At 39.7% G+C, this 21,027-nt stretch overlaps 1 protein-coding gene across 10 annotated transcripts in view; it reads left to right on the forward strand.

Moving 5' to 3' along the window:
* Window positions 1-21,027, forward strand: part of LOC146437682 (uncharacterized) — a 135,457-nt gene that overhangs the window by 72,748 nt on the left and 41,682 nt on the right. For 6 of the 10 annotated variants that reach the window (XM_085057620.1, XM_085057613.1, XM_085057617.1 and 3 more), the window contains exon 3: window positions 16,160-16,322. The exons of 3 other annotated variants lie outside the window; for them this stretch is intronic. The gene's annotated coding sequence lies outside the window, so the exon portion shown is untranslated. Of the gene's footprint in view, window positions 1-16,159; window positions 16,323-17,288; window positions 17,384-19,085; window positions 19,177-21,027 lie in introns of all 10 variants that reach the window. One more of the 10 variants, XR_014851474.1, reaches the window with a different exon arrangement.

Consider the following 21,027-nt stretch of genomic DNA (forward strand, 5'->3'; position numbering starts at 1 on the left):
CCTTACAGAATAGTCCTGGTTCAGTATGGAATCTATATGTGACAAAGAAAATAGCTGCACGTCTTATGGATGGAGAATGTATAGGTAGGACTAAGTTGAGTTATCTGGTCTTTCATGGCTTTATTTTCTTTTGGTGTTTAGCAAAACTGAAGCCCTATAAGCTTTTCCTTCTTGAAGGGCAGGTTTTTCTATGCCTTCCATCAAGTCTTTGTTCACCACTGATTTTTCTCCAACATGTGTGTCCACTCTGATCTAGGCTTGTCCAGGTTTGTTTTAGAAGAACCATCTTTCTCAAGCCCACTTTTCCTCCCCAGTCTGTGTTTTCCACTGTGTCACACTGGAAGGACATGGCTTTCTGATATCTGTATTTTGCATTGCAACTGGCAAATCCACCCTCGCAGGAAACAAATCTCATCTGTGTTTGGTTGTATCAAGTAAAGCAGCACAAGTTTGTGCTAAGAAACAGCCTAATCTGACTGGAGCATATGTATTGAAACTGTGCTCAAAAGAGCATTGATAATTGTGAAATCCTTTATTTTGGTTCTGGAGAAGAAACAGACTGTTTCTTTTCTTCATACGCCTTGCTCTTCTGCAGCCTTTCAGGCTCTCTCCTTTCCCCCTGGGCAAGAAGATTAATATGAACCGATGTCTGGGGAGAGCTCAGGTTTTCCTGGTTGCACTTAGTTCCTTGGCAACTGCCCTCTCTCTCTTTCCCTTTATACCTCTGATCAAAATAAATAATGCCTTATGGTGGGAAGAGATCACGATAAAAGCCTGTCTAGCCAAAGGGTAGTGAGACTTCTCCTGGATGGGGAAAAAATTGTGAACTAGCCTCAGAAGCGTGATAGAAGAGAGAGGACATTTTTCAAGCATCTGGCCAGTTGATTTTGTCTGGCTTTATTAAGGGATTTACTCTAAGAGACCAAGCCTCAAACTCACTTAATTTTTTTCATTATATTTGTACAGATCTGCTTGGAACTGCCCAATCATGTTATGCTAACTTTTTAGTATAAACTTTCCAAAGTTTATACTAACTTTGGATGTCTCTATTTTAAAAATCTACTTGATTTTTACATGTTGAAAGCATCTTCCCATAGGGTATGGATGCTTATGCTTGACTCACAGGGTATCACACCAGGTTAGCATTGCCTATATATTATTAAGTTCACTCAGTGGACAAGCTCTGTGGGCTCTTACTAAATAAGTACTGCAGTAAGGGAGATTAAAAACTAGAGTAATGTGATATTGTTGTAGCATTTTGTTTCCTTAAGCTTAGAAGCTGTTGTGCTGTGCTGGGAGCTGTTCAGTTTCTTCTCAAGGAAGACAAATGCACCATTGTTTTTCTACTGAGTACATCAGCATGTCCTCTGTAACATCACTGCTCACTGCAGGACAGTGTCTGGCACAGAGGGCAGGGGAGCTGTGTCTTGGTGGGAAGGAGTACTTAATAACAGCAAAGCTGTAGTCTGGTGAGCCCAGCCTCTGACCTGAGGGTGAAAGATGCAGCTGAGGTAATGGAACATGTGGCATTAACACCACAAGAGGTGATGCCAGCACAGATAAATAAATATATATATCTGCACACACACACACACACACACACACACACACACACACACACACACACACACACACACATATATAAACACTAACAGTTTTGTGAAAATGCAGGCTTTCTCGAGCACTATGGTATTCCTTTGCCTGCCAACACTTGCAAATCTGTCATCATGCATGGGTTGGCATGCTTTGCCCTTTTGGGGCTGTGGTACAAAAAGTCACTGCTGATGAGACATATTTATGCCAGGAAATACAAGAAATTAATTTTCTGCATTGATCAGTGGAAGGCGTCCAGGCTGATTTCAATAATGAAAAAATAACCCCCGAGCACTGCTGCACTAAAGTTTGCAGTTCACTTTCTGACAAAGTTACCTGCAGCAATCCAAGCTTCTGGAACAATTTCATGTAAAATTATGGGAATAGGTTTTAAAAGTTCAACTACAAATCATAATTTCACTAGGTAAGTCTAGTGGTGCAGGGGAGAAACATTTTACTACACTAGTTCTCTGTGAGAATAATGCTCTATTTCATCTGAGCAATAGCAAGCTGGGTGATAGAAAATATATCCCAGGAATCAGAGACCACTTTTTCCTCACTCTTTGGAAAGGCACTTCATCAGGCTCTGCAACAAACCAGTGTGTCAGATCTGACATGGTCCTGCCAACTAAAGCAGTCCAGAATTATTTTTCTGTTACTTTGACTGACAGCAAATCAAAAGGAAATGGGGACTTTAGGAAATTCAGAGAAGATTTGATGAGGAAATTTTTTATTTTTATTTTTATTTTTTTTATTTTGACTGCACAAGGGATTAGGTGATAGAGAAATGGTTAATGTTAGAGGTTCTTTTAAGAAGCTTACTGTTACACAAGTGCACACATTCTCCTCTCCCTCTGCTGTGAATTGATGCCATGCTGTTGTCTGCCATTGCTACCGAGGTGTGCAAGCAAGACACCATTTCCTCACAAACACCTTAACATTTTTCTCCACACTCGATACGATTTCAGGCTCACCATGTGCCTGAAGATTTGCTAATTAACTTTGGATTGTCTGGGCTATGCGTATCTCTCCAAACCCTAAAAATACCCTGCAATTTGCTGGCGAGGAAAAGAGTTCCCATCACATCAGTGTTATCAGTGGAGGTAAAAGCAGTCGCAAGCTGCGGCATCGGAAAGCTTGTCCATTTTTAATCAGATCCCCTGGAGCGCTGGAAGTGCTCTCTGAGCCTAGACTAACGAGGAGCAAAAGTGAATGTGTCATCTGAGCATTCAGGTGAGGAGGAATAAAGTTTCTCCTGACCCCAACAGTGCCGCGTTGTCACTTCCACGGGAGGCAGAATGCGCTCGGCTCCCCGGCAGAGCAGGGCATAAAATCCTAAGTGGCATTTAAACAAGTAACAAGAAAGCCTCAACCTGTGCCTCTCTTGTTTCAAACCCAGTGATTGAATACAAAATGCCTCTTTGTGAACAAACAGGCATCCAGAAAGCAGAAGATTTGATGGGTATTTTATTTTGAGACCCTTCTTTATGATTATGTATCTTACAGTTATACTGCTGACTGTTTGTATCTGTCAGCAAGATGGCAAAGCAGCCCAGGTGTCAGCAGCCTGTGCCATCTGCCATACTGGGTTGTGCACAGTGCTAGTTAGAACAATGCTATCATCTTAATATTCCAGACACCTGAATGAGTTTCTCAGACTAATTAAATGTGCAACTTGCAGAGATCATTGGATGCCAGATTGAGGTGGCTGGGAAAAAGCTCCTCATTGTTCCCAAGCGGCTTTATGATGGTAGAGATGTATTTCAGATACAGAAACAAGGGGATATTTGATTTTAGATTAAAGAAATTAATAAGCATGTGTAAATCCAGTTTCCTGAGCCTGGCTTCATGTACCTTTCACAGTTTACCAGTTTATGCATAGAAGCAAAACTGGCTGTCACTGAATGAAGAGTATCTGTCTAGAAAGTGGCAAGCTTTAAGAACTCTTACCTGATTTAATGTTTGCAAAGAATAATGGACAAGTTTCTAACTGTGATTGCCAAACAGGCGTTTGAACTGACTATTTTCTTTCTTAGAGTTTTGACCGATAATTTGGCTTGTATTTCTCATTTTGCTTCATCAGTTGCACAAGAGGAAGGGGAAAGGGAAATCAGGTAAAAGTTGTCTTTTGACAATGAGATCTGTAATGAAGTCCAACTGTCACAGAAGCAAATAAGAGGAAAACTGATCTGATTTTATGCTGTGGGTCATGGGTTCAGGACTCAAACATTTCCTCAAGAAATGAGAATCCTGGCTGTAGGATTCAATGTGTTTGAAGGCAATTAATCAAGACAAATGTCAAGATTTACTGGATTTTAGCTTAGTAGGACTATCTGTCTTCAATATCTGATTCAGAAATTCATTTTGGTGTGTGGTTTGCATTTTGCTTAAATATTTTTTCCTAGATGGTGCACATCCACTGTTTAGTTTTGTAGGCTAAATTCTCACAATAGTAATTGGAACAATCAACTCGGAACAGGAATTTTAGTGAAACTTCTTGAGTAAAATGTGCAATCCAGGTTGGTAGAAGAGACAGCTGGCATTTTCTACCCTGGCTTTTGCCCTTCACTTTTTTCTAAGCCAGAGTTTACCTGGAAAGTTTTGACTTTCAGCTAAAGGAGCCATTTCCTTTGTTTCGTTATGTCAGAAATGTCACTCATCTGTTATTGCTGCCTCTTTTCCAGACTCCCATGACATTTTCCCTGTACTTAGGGAGCATACTAATGGCACAGCTCTAAGGTGTGCCTCCTTTCACTCACTGGCAAAGCCTGGCCTAATAGCTTGCTATTGATAGAAATGAACTCTTGGGAAAGATCAATTAATTTGTGGCCTCTCTCTGCAGTGAATTGAACTGATTCGTTTGCAAGAGAGGGGAGAGAGAGAAAAATAGAAACCATTTGCTTGTAAGGTGAAGCCAGTGTGGAGCTTTACTTCGAGTCGAGGCTTTTGTGTGGCTCTTGGGTGCCTTTCTGCAAGCACTGAGAACCTGGCAGCAGCCCACCCACAGAGCAGTGGTGTTGGGAAGAGCTGGTCAGGAGGAAGGTGAGCAGCACCAGCCTTCTCACTGGCTTGCTTTCCGTGAGCAGGTCATGCTTTCTAATTCAACTGCTCTACTGAAATAGGGAAGGGAGATAAGTGAATTAATCCCAGAGCAGCTGGAATCAATATAACATAATAGATGACCTCATTGCACAGAGAGTGATGTTGACCTTTAGGAAATTTCTTGAGTTCATGGACATAAAGCTTGGCTTGCTTTGACTGGCAAAAATAAATGCTGCCTGTTGATTTGTGTTGTTATGCAGAGTGGCTGCCCTTGTAATCCCTGGCAGTTCTTAAAACTTAAGTGTCAAAACTGTTGCTGGGTAGGTAGGAAGAAACCTCATAGCTCTTAAAAGCAAATTTCTAATCCAATTAGAAACTTTCAGATATCCCAGCTTTTCCTTACGAGGAAAGCACAAACAATAAAAATGCCACGTATGGGAAAATTACGAGGGCAGGTTTTTTCTGAAGCAGATGGCAGATACCAAGAGCCAGTCTTGCTATCAGGAAAGCAAACTGGTGAGAATTGCATTTGGGATTACAGAGGAGCTTTTGGCTGATCAGTTTTGTTTGCTTTTAATCAAGTGTCATTACATTACCATTATTAAAAAACCAACCAAAAACCCCAAAGTACATATTGAGGAAAAGTACAGTAAAATGCTCTAACCTGAAAAAAAGGCTCAAGTGGTTTAACTGTTGATTCTTGTAGAAGCAGAGAAAGAAAACATTCCCTTTATGTGTTTGATACATGACACTTGATTATGCAACCTGCAGAATATGTGCAAGAAAGGGGACAATGAATATTTACATAGCCACCATTCCTGTCCATTAAAATATTAAATCATACTGTAGCTCTTGCAAATATTTTATACCTACGAAGAGCATTGTCTTTTGCACATAGAGTGAATGCTTTTCTTGTACTCAGGGGGAGACAGGGTTGAATTTGCAAAGTGAAATGAATTACCTGGAGCTTAGCAGGCAAATAAAAATTCACAGAACTATGGAGAGGTCAGTAGGTTTTCAGAGTGAAATGTGAAATGGTGATTGCAAAAAGGAGACATTCAACTGAAATTTTTCCAAAGGCATTTGGAGCATGAAACAATAACTGCATCACTGTTGAGTTCATTGTTGTCATTCTATTTTTTCTGAATCACTTCTAACTTTCTTTCAGGTTAATTTGCTTGGGTTGTTTTTTTTTTTTTTCCCTGGTAAGGATTATTTTTTGGGTGTCTGAACTTCTTTTCAAACCTGGTTTTAAGCAAAAAAGTATTGATTATTTCTTGCCTTCCCTGAGAAGGTCTTCCTTTATCTGCCAGATCCTAAGTTGACTTAGTAGAAGGAAATCTCTCCTTAGGTCTAATTTGCACTGAGTAAAGCCCAAGTGTTTAAAAATATGGTTAAACTAATACATTTTTTTCCTTGCATGCTATGGCAGAGCAAAATGCACACATTTAGGTTTCTGCATAGCTCCTGTGAAGTCGTTAGAGTCAGCCTGTGGCTACTTCTACATCACATTTGTTTTATACATAAATGACAATAAATCTCTGCTCTCCTAGCTTTGCTGTCCTGGGAGGAATGTCCCAAATCACTTTCAGTTCTCACTGGTTTCCCAGCACTTGTTTAAGGGCTAAGAGAAAAAGCCATTGTGTGATGGTCAATGCCTGAAACAATGAGGAAACAACCAACCTGCCGCATTCACTTTGATGTTGTTACAGGATCTGTCAGAGAGACCTTAGGATATTTATGTATCCTTAAAAGAAAACTCACAAACAGGTTAGACAATAAATATCAGAATCTTCTGTGCTGTAGTTCATTCATAACTAGGCCCAGTGCCAACATCTTATTTTTCTTTGCCCCACATAAATCCTTTCAGGTGTGTAAGAGGGAGCCCCTTCCACAGCCTACGGCTGCTTCTCAGCCTGTTTATTGATTTCCAGAGCTAAAGGAGATGAAGAATAACATGTCAGAAACAGAATATTTATATGCAAGGTGGCTTTAATAATTAAGATAACATTTTATGTGTTGATTTATACTGAAATTTCTTGATTAAATTCCATGGAAAGGAGCATTGACATGTCATCTTGTCTTGATAAATCTAATTCTGACATTGCATAGCTGAAGTCCCTACAAACCCAGTAACTTACAGAAGCTTGTAAATGAGAAACAATTGGCTGTGTTATCCAAAGTGGCTTATTCTGATTATTTCTTGTCAGATCTTTATGTTCTTTAATGTTAGCTCAAGAAATAGAAAACAATCACTCTTTTATTACCTGTACTAACTCTTGCCTTATTCGGTTGTGCAGCCACGTATCATACTCATGTTTCAGATATTCTCTGTCTGCTTAATCAGTGGTGATATTTATTGCTGGCATACATATTGGAAAGATGTAGAGAAAATACCTCTCTCAATACAACAAAACAACCTTCTCAGTAAGGGCTGACCTAGATCTTTTACTGAATTAATTTTTGGGGGCGTTGCTTGGTAAGTGTGCTCTTAATTATCAACAAATTGGGGTAAACATAAAACTTAACTATTCTGGTAAACTGGATCCATCAAAAGTCTATTCAAGTATTTCAATTCTAGTCCGTCCAAGCTACTGTCTTTTAATTCAAAATTACAATTCTTATTTCAGCAGGAAAAAAACAGTCCGTATAACTCTTGACTGAGTGCTTTCCACATTGAATCCACAGGACTTATTTCCCAGCTTGGGAGGCAGGGAGAGAAAATAGCAGTTTTGTAATAACAGTATTTGCCTGTTGCTGAAAAGTCTGTGGAATTAGGATGCTATCATTCCTTCTGTACACACAACACAGGGAGCTTCAGGCCTTCTACAAATATTTGCTCTTTGCTGCGAATTTGCTAAGTTATTTTAATTACAGCAAAGCAAACAGGCAGTGCAGAGCTTTTGACATAATCTGCTTTATGTGCCTTTTGTGGTGTTGTCCCATAGTAAAAGCTGGGGAGTGACACTCTGCTCCGAAATAAACTGTTGAGATGACTTAGTGAATCTTCAGCTGGTTATGAGAACTACAAATGAGACATTATTAAAAGGAAATCTTAACTCCAAGTGGCAAACTGTTAACACACACATATATGAAAATGTTACATTAAAATGTAACAGAAAATGTACAGAAAATGTTACATTAAATTCTCTGTACAGTTGAAACTGGGTATTTTAAGATTTTCAAAATGTTCAGAATTTTTCCAAGGGTGTTTTAAAGCTAATTTTATCTTGTTAGAATTGTAGTTGTAAGAAACGAGTCTAGCTTTTATTGAATGAGAAACTTTTATTGTCTTCACAGAAATGATTTTGGAATGTTAGCTTTCCCTTAAATTTTTGATTTTGCTCTTTTTTTTTTCTTTTTGCTTTTAAAAAATTTCTTTTGTGCCATTACGCTTAAAAGGGGAGCCCAATATCTAGAAAAAAAATTTCTCCAATAGAAACAAAAATTAACTCTTTTTGTGTGAAAAGTTAGTGATCCTGAGTAGGAAAAGACTTTCCAGAAAACATGAATGTTTGATTTGGAAAAATAAATTAGTGCTGAATTTTGGAAGATCCTTGTGAGCAGAGATTTCAGCACACAGCAGTACCCCATCACCCATGGCCCTTGCCGTTAGATATTCACTTTTATAAACTTTTTCTAAAAAGTCCAGTGCAGCTGCCTTGTTTTAAAAACCAAGATCTTACTCTTGACAGTTAATCAATAAGCAACAAATGAAAAGTAATAATGCACGACTTGAGAAATGTTGCTGTGATGGCAGCCTGAGACTGGGGCTTGCCAGTGTGCTCAGATCAATCCATCTTCCCCTCAGCCTGGGCTGGCATCCATCCACATGCACGTGGTGCACAGGGGCAGCAGGCAGGATGACATTTTCCTGCATCTCCTTAGCATGGGCAAAGGCAGAAGGAGACAGAAAGCCTGGAGCACAGGCTGGAAGTATCCAAGAGAGGCAGTCGTTTTCCTGGTGAGGAAATTGCAAGTGCTCTGAATGTGCTCTGGTTGATTCAGCCCAGTGCTAAATCTTCCCATGCGGAGGCAGAATGATGAACAAACAAGCAAACGCTGTAAATCTGCTCAGAGTGATTCTGCTACATGGAAAAAATGGATCAACTCGGCATTGGGAAGAGGCAGCTTTGGTACAGCGTCACTCACTTGTCCCAGAGAAAGAGGAAACAGAAACGCTTTCCCGTTCTGTGAGGGTCATTCTTCTTTTGTCAGGGGACAGGGAGAAGGAGCAACAGAACTTTAAAACTGACATTTAAGAAGTGATAAAGTTAGCAGGCAGACAAGTTGTGCAGGCACTGTACTGCAAATACCTTTGAGCACCTTGCCCTGGGTAGATGGCAACTGAATTGATTCTCGTGGCCCTTTATCGGCTCTTCCTGAGCTTTCTCTGTGTAGTCTCACTCTTGCAACTATTCTCAGTAGCTAAAATTAATTAGGATATAAACACACCTAGAAAGCCTGTAAAACTTCATTTATGCCTGCAATATAAGCCAGAACATTTGGCAATGTTAATTGAAATGATAAAAAGCTTTGTAAGGCATCAAGAACTCTTCAAGTCAGTCCTCCCTACCTTGGTTTAATGACGCAGTAAATGCTTGCTTTTCTGGATATGATTGTAGTTTTAAACACTAAAGAGTGAGCAAATTCCATTATCTTGTGTCAGGGAACCCTCAAGAGAAGATAAAAAGGCAGTTAATAAACAAGATTACTTTCCAATGGCAATTGCTCTATAATAGAAAATTTGCTTTCTAACCTTCTACTTTAGGATGCTAATCAGTTAATCAGCTCATTCCCATCGGAGTTGCTGGCAGCAGTTTTTCCTCCCATTGGGACACAGTAAATGCAAGGTTTCTGCTGAGGTAAAGGAAGAAAGGAAGCAAACAGTAAAACTGCCTGGTTTCATTTGGAAGTGATCACTTTGGGCAATTATGCACCTGCAGCATGGACCCTGTTAACAGGCAGCATAAATAGATTACAGTAGGTCTGTTGAGCCTTTTTTTCCCTTTAAATGAAGTTGAAATACTAGATTTGCAGGTATATAGCAAAGCAGGCAGAAATATCCATGTTCAGTGGCTGGCAGGATTCTCACACACCACTGCCTTCGGCAAGGTATTAATCTGTGACATGCACTGCTCTTGTCTGGCATCAATCACTCCTGCAATGCACTTTTAGGACAACTTGCAAAGGTCTTACTTCCCCTTCATACACAATCTTGTATTTCATTGCTAATTTAGTATTTAATAATAAATGAAATACTGCTGTGGTATTTTCTCCTAATTCCCTGTTATGCATAGGCAATATTATTTTGTCCTCAGAATATTTGCTTTTTCTAGCAAGCATCTATTCACTCATCCAAAGTGAATATTCAGTGTATATAGCTTTTCTTTCAAAGCAAAAAGATATTCTATTAATGGTGATTTTTCTGTTGATAATTACTTAGTTTATTTTGTATAATAATTATTGTGGTATTTTCATACTTTGCTGCTTTATGAAAGTCTATCAAAAGTAGTTTTTCCCCTCATGATCTCCAGAAATACATACCTTTGCCATGTATTTATATTCTTTTCTTCTTAGCTGTGTAATATTCTTAGATGCCTTGAAAGCAGGCTTGATCTGACATTCCAGCCTGGCTGTATTAGCACATCCCAGCTTTTTCTTTCACCCCTTTTGCCTAGATTAAATGCTTTTAGGAAAGGAGATTATTTATGGTAGCCCAGAGCAAGTTATTTCAGAAAAAACCTACCTTGCTTCCACTGTGCCTGTGAGAGAAATCTAGAAGAATAGTGATTAGTGAAATTGAATTCAGTATAAAGAACAAAACTTACAGGTTGTCAAAGGACATCACATATGTAGCTGGTAACTGTGGCAATGTTTAGATATCTGTTGAGTCTTTGGACTTGCATTACCCTGCATTCTTTGTAAATAGCATGGGGCCAAGTTGTGTATTGAGTTGATTAAGAGCAAGTTTAAGAGCTATCCTATCACTAATTAGAGTGGCATTTCATCAGCAGTGGGGAATTGTGGAAAGCTGGCTTCTAGAGTAGGGACACGCAGATGTAGATAGATTGCTTCTTAACAATAGCCATATTCAGCCAACTATTAATTAGATACCTTCGTCCAATCAGCAATCTAAGGTCACCACGACTTTCTGCAACATAGGAGTCGTGGGGGCCGTCAAGAATGCGTTAATTGGTAACAGATATGCAGAAATCAGGCACTATAGGTAAACATAGACACATGATAAGGCAAGTAGCCAAACTTATGCGTGGAAGTATATAACCAATAGTATTGTATGATTACAGAATATGCATGAGTTAGTTAACTACACTATAAAATTGTATGCTGTAAATGAATAAACTGAAGCTTGTGGTAAATTCATATTGGATTGTCAAGCCTCCGTTTCTCAGCAGGGAATCTTCTGCAGTTTGGAAGAGATCTACCCAGGATGTCCTGGCAAAGTTTGTTGTATTTGTGACTGGCTTGGAAGGCACCTGATGGGGTGACCCCTTTGTTTCTATTGCTTTTGAGAGCTTTCTTTTCATAGACTGAGTTTTGAGGCTTAATTTGCATGTCTACTATATGCGCTAATACATGAAAGATTGATTTCAGAAAGTGCAGTTGCAAAATATTCAAGTTTATTATTTTGCCTGTGTGCTAGTAGTTGTATTAGACAACAGATCAGATGGCCAATTTCGAAACTTTGTCTAAAACTACACAATCCGAAAACACATAATCTTGATATTTTGGGTCTGCTTGGACATATACTTAGCCTGTTCCTTTGCTTGTGCTTCTGACTTTACAATGGCACTTTGCTGCAGTGTGTGGGTAAAGGTGCTGTTAAACACTGATGTTGGGAATGTTGTGCTTCTGTTTTATTTTCATCAGATTTAAAGCTTTCCCCTTAATTTATTAATCTGTGTGTGTTGAGGAAACCAACACTGTTTCGTGTTTCCATCACACACGTTCCTCTTCTTTCTAAAAACTACTTAGCTGGCATTAGAGAAGCTCCTTTCAGTATTTGAAATAAAAGCTGAATTGCTGACAGGCATGTAAGGGACTTTGCAGAAAAAAGCCCCACAGAGGACTGAGGGCTAGCAGTTATGTGGAGCTGCCTGTCATGCAGCAGACAGTACAGTCCATTCTGATGTTCTCACACAGAGCACTTGCTGTCGTGTTCTGAGGTTTTAGTACAAAACCCGCCGTAATCTGGGGTAGAAACTCCAGCTTCAGTGAGGCACTGCACACAACGTAGCTGTACTGCTTCAGGCTCAAGTCTCTCCTGCAGATGCAGGGATCTGGGAGCAGGCTGGAGAGATTTTCACAGCTAGCTTCCAAGGTATGAAGGCAAGGCTGAGCCTGGAGGGCAGATCTTTCTGTAATACTGGCATCAACCGATGCTGGAAGTCTCTATCCATTTTTCTGTTCAGCTGACCCTTTCCATGGGACACTGCAGGGCTTGCTTCAAACTGCAGGCTGCTTTTTTTCATTGCAAAATCTTGAGGACAGCAGTGTGTCTGTGCTTCACTCAGGGTCCTGTGCCCGTGTTTTCTGTTGGTAGAAAGAATAAAAGCTAATGTGCACCATGCTTTTTAGTTTCATCAGCCTTTCTTACAATGGGTGTTCTTGCTCAGGTAATTTGGTTCGTTATTCTACTGTACCTGATATTTGACTTCCCTGGAATGAAGTAATTTCTACTGTGTAGAGATGAAACAGAAAATGCCCCCAAAACAGTATGTTATTTCCAGTCAGGCGCTCAGTACTGGACTTGATAAAGCTTTTTGAGGACTTTTTCCAGCTGTATATGTTTTGGAGGCCAAAACGGCATTTCAGCAACTGCTTGCAGCTCTTTCCATGTTCTCAGCAACACTTGGTCACATCTGTAGTGCACTGGAGGGTGTGGACAAAGCAGAAGGTGCATTTGTGTAGAATCATTCACACTGATGTTGCTTCTGCAGGACTAAGAGTGCAGAAATCAGTAAAATCCTCTTTTGAGTGAGCAGACGCCTCTTTGTAGTCATCAGCAGAGTGTGGCTATATTTAGAGTGTTCTTTCAAATTACAACCCACTGTATTGATATACTTCAAACAAATGCTTTCAATTAAGCCAATGCATTTTGCCTTCACCTCCCACTTTCCCCAGAGTTAGACTGATTTGTATGACACACTGTTGCTTTTATTAGCAGATCATAAAACAAGCACTCTCTCCAAGGAAAAGCTTTGCCTCCTCTCCACAGGCACTTAAGTGCCCTATAAACAAAATGGAGACAGGGTCTTGGTCACCGTTAAAATCCTTCTGCCTAAGGAATGTTAAAGAACCCCAAGCATTCCTAAGTAAGGTGGATTATTAACTACCACAAAATAAGGGATTCTTGTGAAGATCTGAGCTCCTCTGAAGCTGTAGCCATGTAAGGATTATGCAGCAGTTTGCTTTCTATTCCAACTTATGTCGGCTTTTGTGAGCAAATTCCCAGATCAGTTAGGCACTCAGGCATAGAGAATAAAATGTAACTACTGTTGTATGTGAGATCCAGCCAATTACACAAAAACGTGAACAAAAGCAGCACAAGAACACAAAAGTGTTCAAGCATCCATTACAAACAGTTCCAATTTCCTTTCTAAATGTCAAGTACAAAATCTATATTTCACATGCAAATAACGGTGGAGTGTTGTTGCTAATATACTCTTGAAATTACATTTTCTTAGCATGACCTTTCTTTCTAACAATAACTTACATTTTAATTAAATCTGTGGCTATTTTCATTTCATGCCAAATATCCGCATGCCGTGCATTACTGAATTTTCATGTCAGAGAAGAAAGTTTAAAGGTCGCAGACCTCAATTCTTCTTTGAGTTAAACTTTTTTCATAATACATGAAAGAAATTGCATGTGTGTACTATCCCTGCAGATCTGTAGAAACACAGAAACACTCTTGCTTTCAGTAAACTCTGTATGTCAGGATGAGAGGGGGGATTTGACAGGGTTTTAACTTCCGTGAAATACCCGCAGAGCATAAGGAACAAAGATGTAGTTTAGAATTAGGTCTTGGCAGCTCAGCCTCCCTGCAGGAGCTGCAGCATTCCTTAAATGCTTTCTAATCCTTCAGGTTAGTTCCTGCCTGTAAAACAGGGAGCTTGGACCTTGCCTTTGGTGTGGACATGGTCCCAGAGCCAGAAACTCTGCTTTAAACATTCTGTCACTTGACTTATGGCACTGAGACATTTGCAAGCTGTCAAATTCTGTGTAGGTGTTTGCAGACACTTGGGAAGAAAAAGCATTTACTTCTGGCTCTAAAGAGCCACAAAATTACACAGATCTAGGCTTTTTGCTAGGCTGATTATTGTGTGCTTGGGAAACTCTGTGGAAAGGATTTCTTGTCACTGACCTCCAAGATCAGAAATTGAGGGGAAGAAGAGAATTCCTGGAGGCAGAGGATCTTTGCCATAATCACTTCATTGTTTATGGGCCTTTTAACAGTACATTGTCAGTGATGGTTTTCTTGTACCAAGTCAAAATGCTGCCTGCTGGTAGCAGAGTGACAAATCAAGAAAGAAGTAAAAATAATCTATCACGTCTTGAAAGAATAAAAGTCTTCCTCGAGGTTTTAAAGAGCCATGAGGTTTGGATGGAGGGTTTTTTTAGATGTTGAGTGAGTTTATTGTATAGCTGAATTTCACACCTCCTGACAGGACCTTGGGTATTACAAGTGTAGTTTTATAAATACTTTATATCAATGACTTCACTGCTGGGTGGCCTGAGGGCAGATAACTTCCAATGCAATCTCCTGCCATGTCTTCAGTAGGAGGATAAGCTGCATTTGCAACTCATGTTCTCAAGTTCTGGAGCAAATCCTTTTTGTGAAGGAAATGTCTTCCTTAAACATTAGCAACAGAAGGTGATGCAGTTTCCTGTTACGATAGGATGTCCAGAACTTTTTTTGAGAACTCACAAGAAATTCATTTGAGGAATTAATTGCATTAAATATTGTCTGAAAAACTCCACCTTACCAAGTTTTCCTTACTTCTCAGACACCAGGCACTCGAATGTGTGTGTGTTTGTTCCTGAGTTTTCAGGTTTGTTCCTAAGTTTTGAGGGGTCTTTGTTGTTGCTGATGTCCTCTTTCGTCATAAATTATATAATGATGACAAGAGACAGACAAAAATAAATAACAACAAGAAAAAAGCAGTGACATAACCACTGCCATGCCTCTGCTTAGCACACGGGAATCATCAGCCAGGGGACGAAGACAAGCAATGAAGTGTGTACCACTGAGCTCTGGATAACTGGAAGCAATTTCTGATCAGACTAAGCCCTTGCTTCACGTCAGTGCATCTCTAAATAAAATAAGAAACAGCCCCATGGCACTGTGTTTAGAAAAAGAAAAATATGGAGAAGGGAAAAATAAGCAACCCAAGAGCGTTATCCTGCAGTTGCACCCAGCCATGTGAATAGAGGCTTAACAGTTTAATTAAGCTTGTTTTGGGCTCTGTTTCCATTCTCAGGAGCTTTGCAGAAGGGCTCCCATAACTTGCTATTGGGGCCAACTGGAAAGTGTTCAAGTTTGGCTTCTGGCACAGGACTCTGATGAGTCTCCTCAAACATCTGCAACAGCACTCCAGGAGCAATGCCTGCTAAAGAGGAAATTTAAGGTGGAAATTCCTCTAGTCACTGGAAGTTGGCAGTGACTGTAGAGCTGCCAGGGAAGTAGCACTTCCCTCAGAGTTGACAGGATCGGGACACAGGGAGGTGACACAGCACTGTCTTGGGCAGCTCTGGTGTTCCCAGGTGAGGCAGCAATGTCTCATAACATTTTTGGAGGAGAAATGAAGGAGCAGGAAGAGGATTGAATTGATTCTCCTCTGTTGGAGTGGCAACTGGAGAATAAATCAAGTGGAGCATCCTGCACAAGCACTCATTCTAAAGAATAACACAAGTTTATTAAGGAATAATGTATGTGAAATGCCTCCAGTGATCTAAAACCTCAGAGTGGCCTGCAGCCAGAACCCCATAAAACATTCACTTGTGCAAGTGAAAATTTGCCTGGCAATACTAATTAGTTTTTGAGAGGGCTGTCAGCCTTTTCACCTGATTAGAAAATAGTGAGGATCTGAATCCCCAGCTTCACGCTGTTGTAAACTCCACCAGTTCTGTTTAGATGAACTGATGTAGCAGAACAGAGAAACAAGGGAGATAATGTTCCCAAGGTATTTGGCAAAAAAATTGTCTTCTTGAAACTAGCAGGAGAATTTCTTAGTGTAGATGCTTCATTCTCAACAGCACCATCTTCTGTGCTGTGCTTCCTCTTGGTGTGATGCTTAAGAAAGAAAAAAAAGAGTAGTGAATAGAACAAGGCTCCTGTTAACATCTACAAAATGACACTGAAAAGGTGACTTTTGTGTCTTGTTAAAGGAGGGGAGGATTGTGGAGGTTAGACTCCATAAAGATTGTTAGAGATTTAGCAGCTTTGACAGGGGCAGGGGAGAGAAGAATGCAATTGCCTGTTCATGTTATTCCTCTCCAGTGTCTGTGTGATGGTGCTGGACTCTGCTGCCTCCATTTACCTTGGGTTGAGAAGAGACAGGTTGCCCAAAGCAGCTGCTCCTGGACAATCCTGGCTCGTCCTGAGAGAGGCAGCAAGGAAGATGTGGCTCTAAGAACTGCCCAGTGCCAGCTGGTTGGAAAAGGTAACTAACCAGTTTTACAAACTCTGAGATGCTGGAGCAATTAAGCAGATCCTTACAAATTGCTATAAGCTTTGTAATTTTATGCAAGTGAATGTTACAGGGATTTTTGTGTGGTTGTGGTTTTGTGTTTTTTATTTTTCATTATTCTCTAGGGTTAGAACTGATTCTGAATAACCTGAAAGATTAGGCACTCAATTTTATTGAGATTAAAAAGCTTTTTGTAAGGATCAGGTGGAAAATCTTTGGGGCATCTAGCAGATAAACTGCTCATTTCTCAGGACTTCAGGTGGGAACTGAAGGACCTTGGCTTTAAGTGCATTTCCCACAAAACCAATGTTTGTGTTAGATCTGGCTCAGAAAAAAGGCACCATTTTCCCATGTTTCCTCAAAACCGTAATTATTTTCAAAAAAGAAATACATTGCCAAAACAGTTGATAATGTCCTCCAATCTAAAGAGCCACAATGGAACCAAACCCAGAAATCAGTTTAATTACCAGCCAATATTAATTCCTTAGAGTCACAGGGTCAACACATTGCATGTTAGTGTTTCCAAATGTATGAGTTAAGATTCTCCCAGCAATTCCAACCTTCTTGCTGGAGAGCAAGCCTGGAATTCAGCCAGCATTAACCCACCCCAGGCTAAATGTGGGACTTCAAAAATGTTGGGTCTTGGTGCAGCTGGGCTGCCAGTACTCACTGGACTTGTGAGGTTTAGAAAGCTCATAAAGCCAAACCTGCTGTGTGGTGCTGGAGACCTGGTTTGATGTGAGGGATTCCTGGTGTAATTAACAGCCTTGAACCAACAAGCCAATAAAATAAAACAAAAACAAGCAAAATCCCCAAATAAAACAAAAGGCATGCATTGCTTTTCTCCTCCCTACCAGGTTTTGCCATTTCAAAAATGTGACTATTACAATTCCAGTAAAGACCAACATGCCATCTGATCCTGTATCCTTACTCCAACAGGAATTAAAGCCCAGTGTTCCCTAGGAAGGTGAAGGAAGCTGGTGTAGCATGTGTGAAATGTGTCCTGTCCTGATGGTGATGGCTCCTTTAGCATGGTAACCTTTTCCAGGCAAGAATATCTGCAAGTGCCCTGAAGCAGAGGGAACATTTCTGCATCTGCATAAATACATAAAAACAACAGCCAGTGCCTGAAGCCATGAGATTTGATGGACCTTATAATTTAATCTTAACTAGTGCACTGTGGCTAGAGATAATACTCCTTTTGCATATGCACAGTCCTACTACTTGCCACAAAATATCATGCTGTGGTGGTTTTAGTATCCTTCAAATGTACAAACAGGACAAGAGTCACCTTTCCATGCAAATAACTATTCTTGTTGCCAAGTGTAGGGAGAAATAAGGACAACTGCAGTTTTATATCATTAGGAAAAACCCAGCTCCAGGCGTATTTAATCTCTTGGAGAGTGGACACATCTGGTCAGCTAGAAAAAGTTAAACATGTCAAATTCTTTTAATGGGGTACTTGTGTTGGTTCTGAGTGTCCTTCAGACCCATCATCAAGGTACTTTGGCATATGCTTAATTTCAAATATAGGAGTATCGTTGGCTTCGATAGCATTCCTGAAGTGCTTCAAGCTACGGAAATGCTGAAGCACCTCACCAAATTGGAGTGGAAAATACTGATAAGATAGACATGAGATTGTCTGAGGAGACATATCTTAGATTGACAGCAACTGTGTTCTAACAGTCCCCAGTTTCCATAGCATATTTCTGTGGCAAGGTCACGTTACATGTCAGACATATTCTGCTAATGAGTTGTAGCCTAACAATTATCCATGGTCCCAACAGCAAACATGATCCAAATGTATTGCTGTTTGATTGTAATCCTAAACCATGACCAGCAGGGTGGCTCATGACTGTCCTCTGGCCAGGGGTGAGGATAAGGCAGAACTCAGAGCCTGCATTCCCACCCTGCTGTAGATCTGCCACGTCAGTAATTCAGTTAAGGGAGCTGAATGTGCTGAAGCCCTTCTTGCTGAGGTGATTAGCCCTGCTCCTGTTACAATTAGGAGTAAGAAATGTTTACAAATGTCCTTGAGGTAAAAGGACCCCTAAGTAATTACTGTAATTGCACAAGAATTGCTGATAATTGCTGGACTTTCCAGGAAGGCCTTTCAGAGGAAACCTGTGAAGCCAATTGCAGAGCTGCCTCCTCAGATCAATGTGAGATTAGTCCCAGTGCACAGGGCAAAGGAGCAAACGATTAGCATTTCATTAGCAACAGCCCACGCTGCAGGACTCAGAGGAGGAATGAGCTGGGCAGGACACAGCTTCAGACGTTTATGAATAACTAATAATTGCCTCCTCTGCTTATTCTTTTTTTCCTTTTTTTTCTTCACTGCTGTTCAAACAAAATCTTGTCGTAATAGTCAGATTTCCATACATTAAACCCTTCCATTAATAATAGAGGATGGGTATCAGCAACATGATTTGTTTTCTATTTGTATTTTTGTAATCGGTTTTAATGTAAATAGGGGGAAGAAATCAAACCAAACACCTTCAGGTTGTTATATTCATATTGATTTTTTTTCTTCCTTCTGCCAAACCAGACAAAATTCCTGCTACTTAATGTCAAGTTTATGGATGAAATATTTCATGTGCACTGTTGGGCTCCAGTTTGTTTGCCCAGGTTTTCCATAAGCTCTGCTACCTGTCAGAGGGAGACTTAAGCTCTTCCCAACTTATTTAAAGTGTAGCACCCTTTCTAACAATCCATTAATTCATTTGTCTGTAACAGAGAGGAAAAGGGGAAGTCAGAACTTCAGTAACATGATCTTGCTGAAGAACCAGAAACCACATGGAGCCACCGGTTTAAAAACCAAGTGTATGTATGTATTACCATTGAATTATTTAATAAATCCTGCAGATGCCCCGAAGATCCATCAATCTTATTAAGCAAAATGAAAACAAACAAAAAAATTAAATATTTGACTTAATTGCCAGGATCAGAACTCCAGATTTTGCTCTTTTGCCTATGTTTAAGCATTTCCTAAATGTTCAGTTTTAGCTTTGACAGAGCCACATACATCCAGCACTTTCTATTGTCTTCAGGTTATTATTTACTCAAGAAATTATCTAAATTTGAAGCTTTAAATTTTAGGCTTCTGTCCTTCTAAAGGCCAAGACACTTGGAAAATCCAAACAGAATGAGTACTTTTTCAGTTTTTTTGTAGAAGAAATAATTTATTTAAATAGAAATCTGAATTTAAATGAATATTCCCTTTTGAAGAATTACTTAAAATTAATTCTTTTTGTTTGCAGCATGTGCTTAAAATCTTTTTAATTTTTACCATCTTTGGTAAAATAATTTTTATTCTGAATAATTCTTAGTGCACTTGTGGCATCGAGATGGAAAGGCTAATGATACTGCTGAGGTTCCAGCTATGGGTTTCTCTCTCCTTTTTCTTGATCTGGAAAAAAGTATAGAGTGCATTCAGCATTCTGTCATTTTGTCTGACCTGTCACCCTGCAAGATTCATTCAAATGTATCACATTTATCACTGGTCACCACAGGCAGCAGCTCCTCTGTGCTGTGCTGCCACTGCAGGGCGTAGGATCAGAAATCAGCAATTAGGGAAGGGTTAAAGAGACCTAAGGATGCTGGTGAAGGTGACAGGAAAATGAATTTCATGTCTGAGGTCTGGTTTTGTCTGCTGAGATCTCCAGGAAATGTTCAACATATTATCTCAGCAATTTGCACTTTTTTAAAATGTGATTTATCGTTATCCATTTGCAGCACAGTTCCTGCTGTTCACTTTATAGTTTTGTTTTTTGTTGTTTTGGTGAGATATGACATTAATTTGCCATCACATCTTTTATTCATTTCAACTATGCAAAAATTCCCTAATATGTATTACCACATGGACTCTGGAAAATACAGCATATGATTTTAGTCAGGACTGGAGAAATACATGCACATATATTATGAAGAAACATAGAATTCTCTCTTGGAAGAGGCTGGGACCATATTTGTGTATTTGTAAGACAGCTATAAACCCTCTTACTGAAGACACCCAGTGCATTTCTGTAATTATCCAGGTGGTATTAAACAAGCCCAGAGCAGCAGACAGCAATGGAGTTGATTTACTGTTTCTTGCACTAAACTTGCACACGAATGATAATTTTGTTTTACACTTCTCCAAGCCAGTAGAAAACCGTTGAGCATAACCTTTTTTAAGTGTTTTTCTGCCATTCTATTGTCATTAATTTCAGAAGAAAGATGGGATTGCACTGGCTCACAAATATTTGCTTGTTAGGGAAAACTGTTTAGGTGTCAAGGTTTGTGTCAGGTGTAAATTGAGTGATTCCATATGGTCTTAAAAATTACTCAACCTCAGCATCAAATCCCATGTTAAAAGATTCAGAAAAATGCAGAACAACCTAATTTAGCATCTATCACATTAGGAACCTCTCTACCTTTTCACTAAGATGGATGAACAAAGGAACCATGGCAGATCTGTCATATCCATGTGACTTCCTCTGGAAAGCTATTAAATTCCTAGAAATCATCCTAGTGCCTCTCATTTCTCAAAACAGAGAACCTCTGTGAAATAAGAGAGACTTTAGGCACTTCTGCCAGGATTTGCTTCTCCTGTGGCACTGGCAGTTTTCTGAACTAAATTAACCTAATAATTATTAAATCTGCTTAATTCAGAATCGGTACTATTAAAGACAATCGT

This window comes from Lichenostomus cassidix, chromosome 4, assembly GCF_008360975.1.
Source record: "Lichenostomus cassidix isolate B80296 chromosome 4, HeHo_3.0, whole genome shotgun sequence".
Classification (NCBI taxonomy): Eukaryota; Metazoa; Chordata; class Aves; order Passeriformes; family Meliphagidae; genus Lichenostomus; species Lichenostomus cassidix.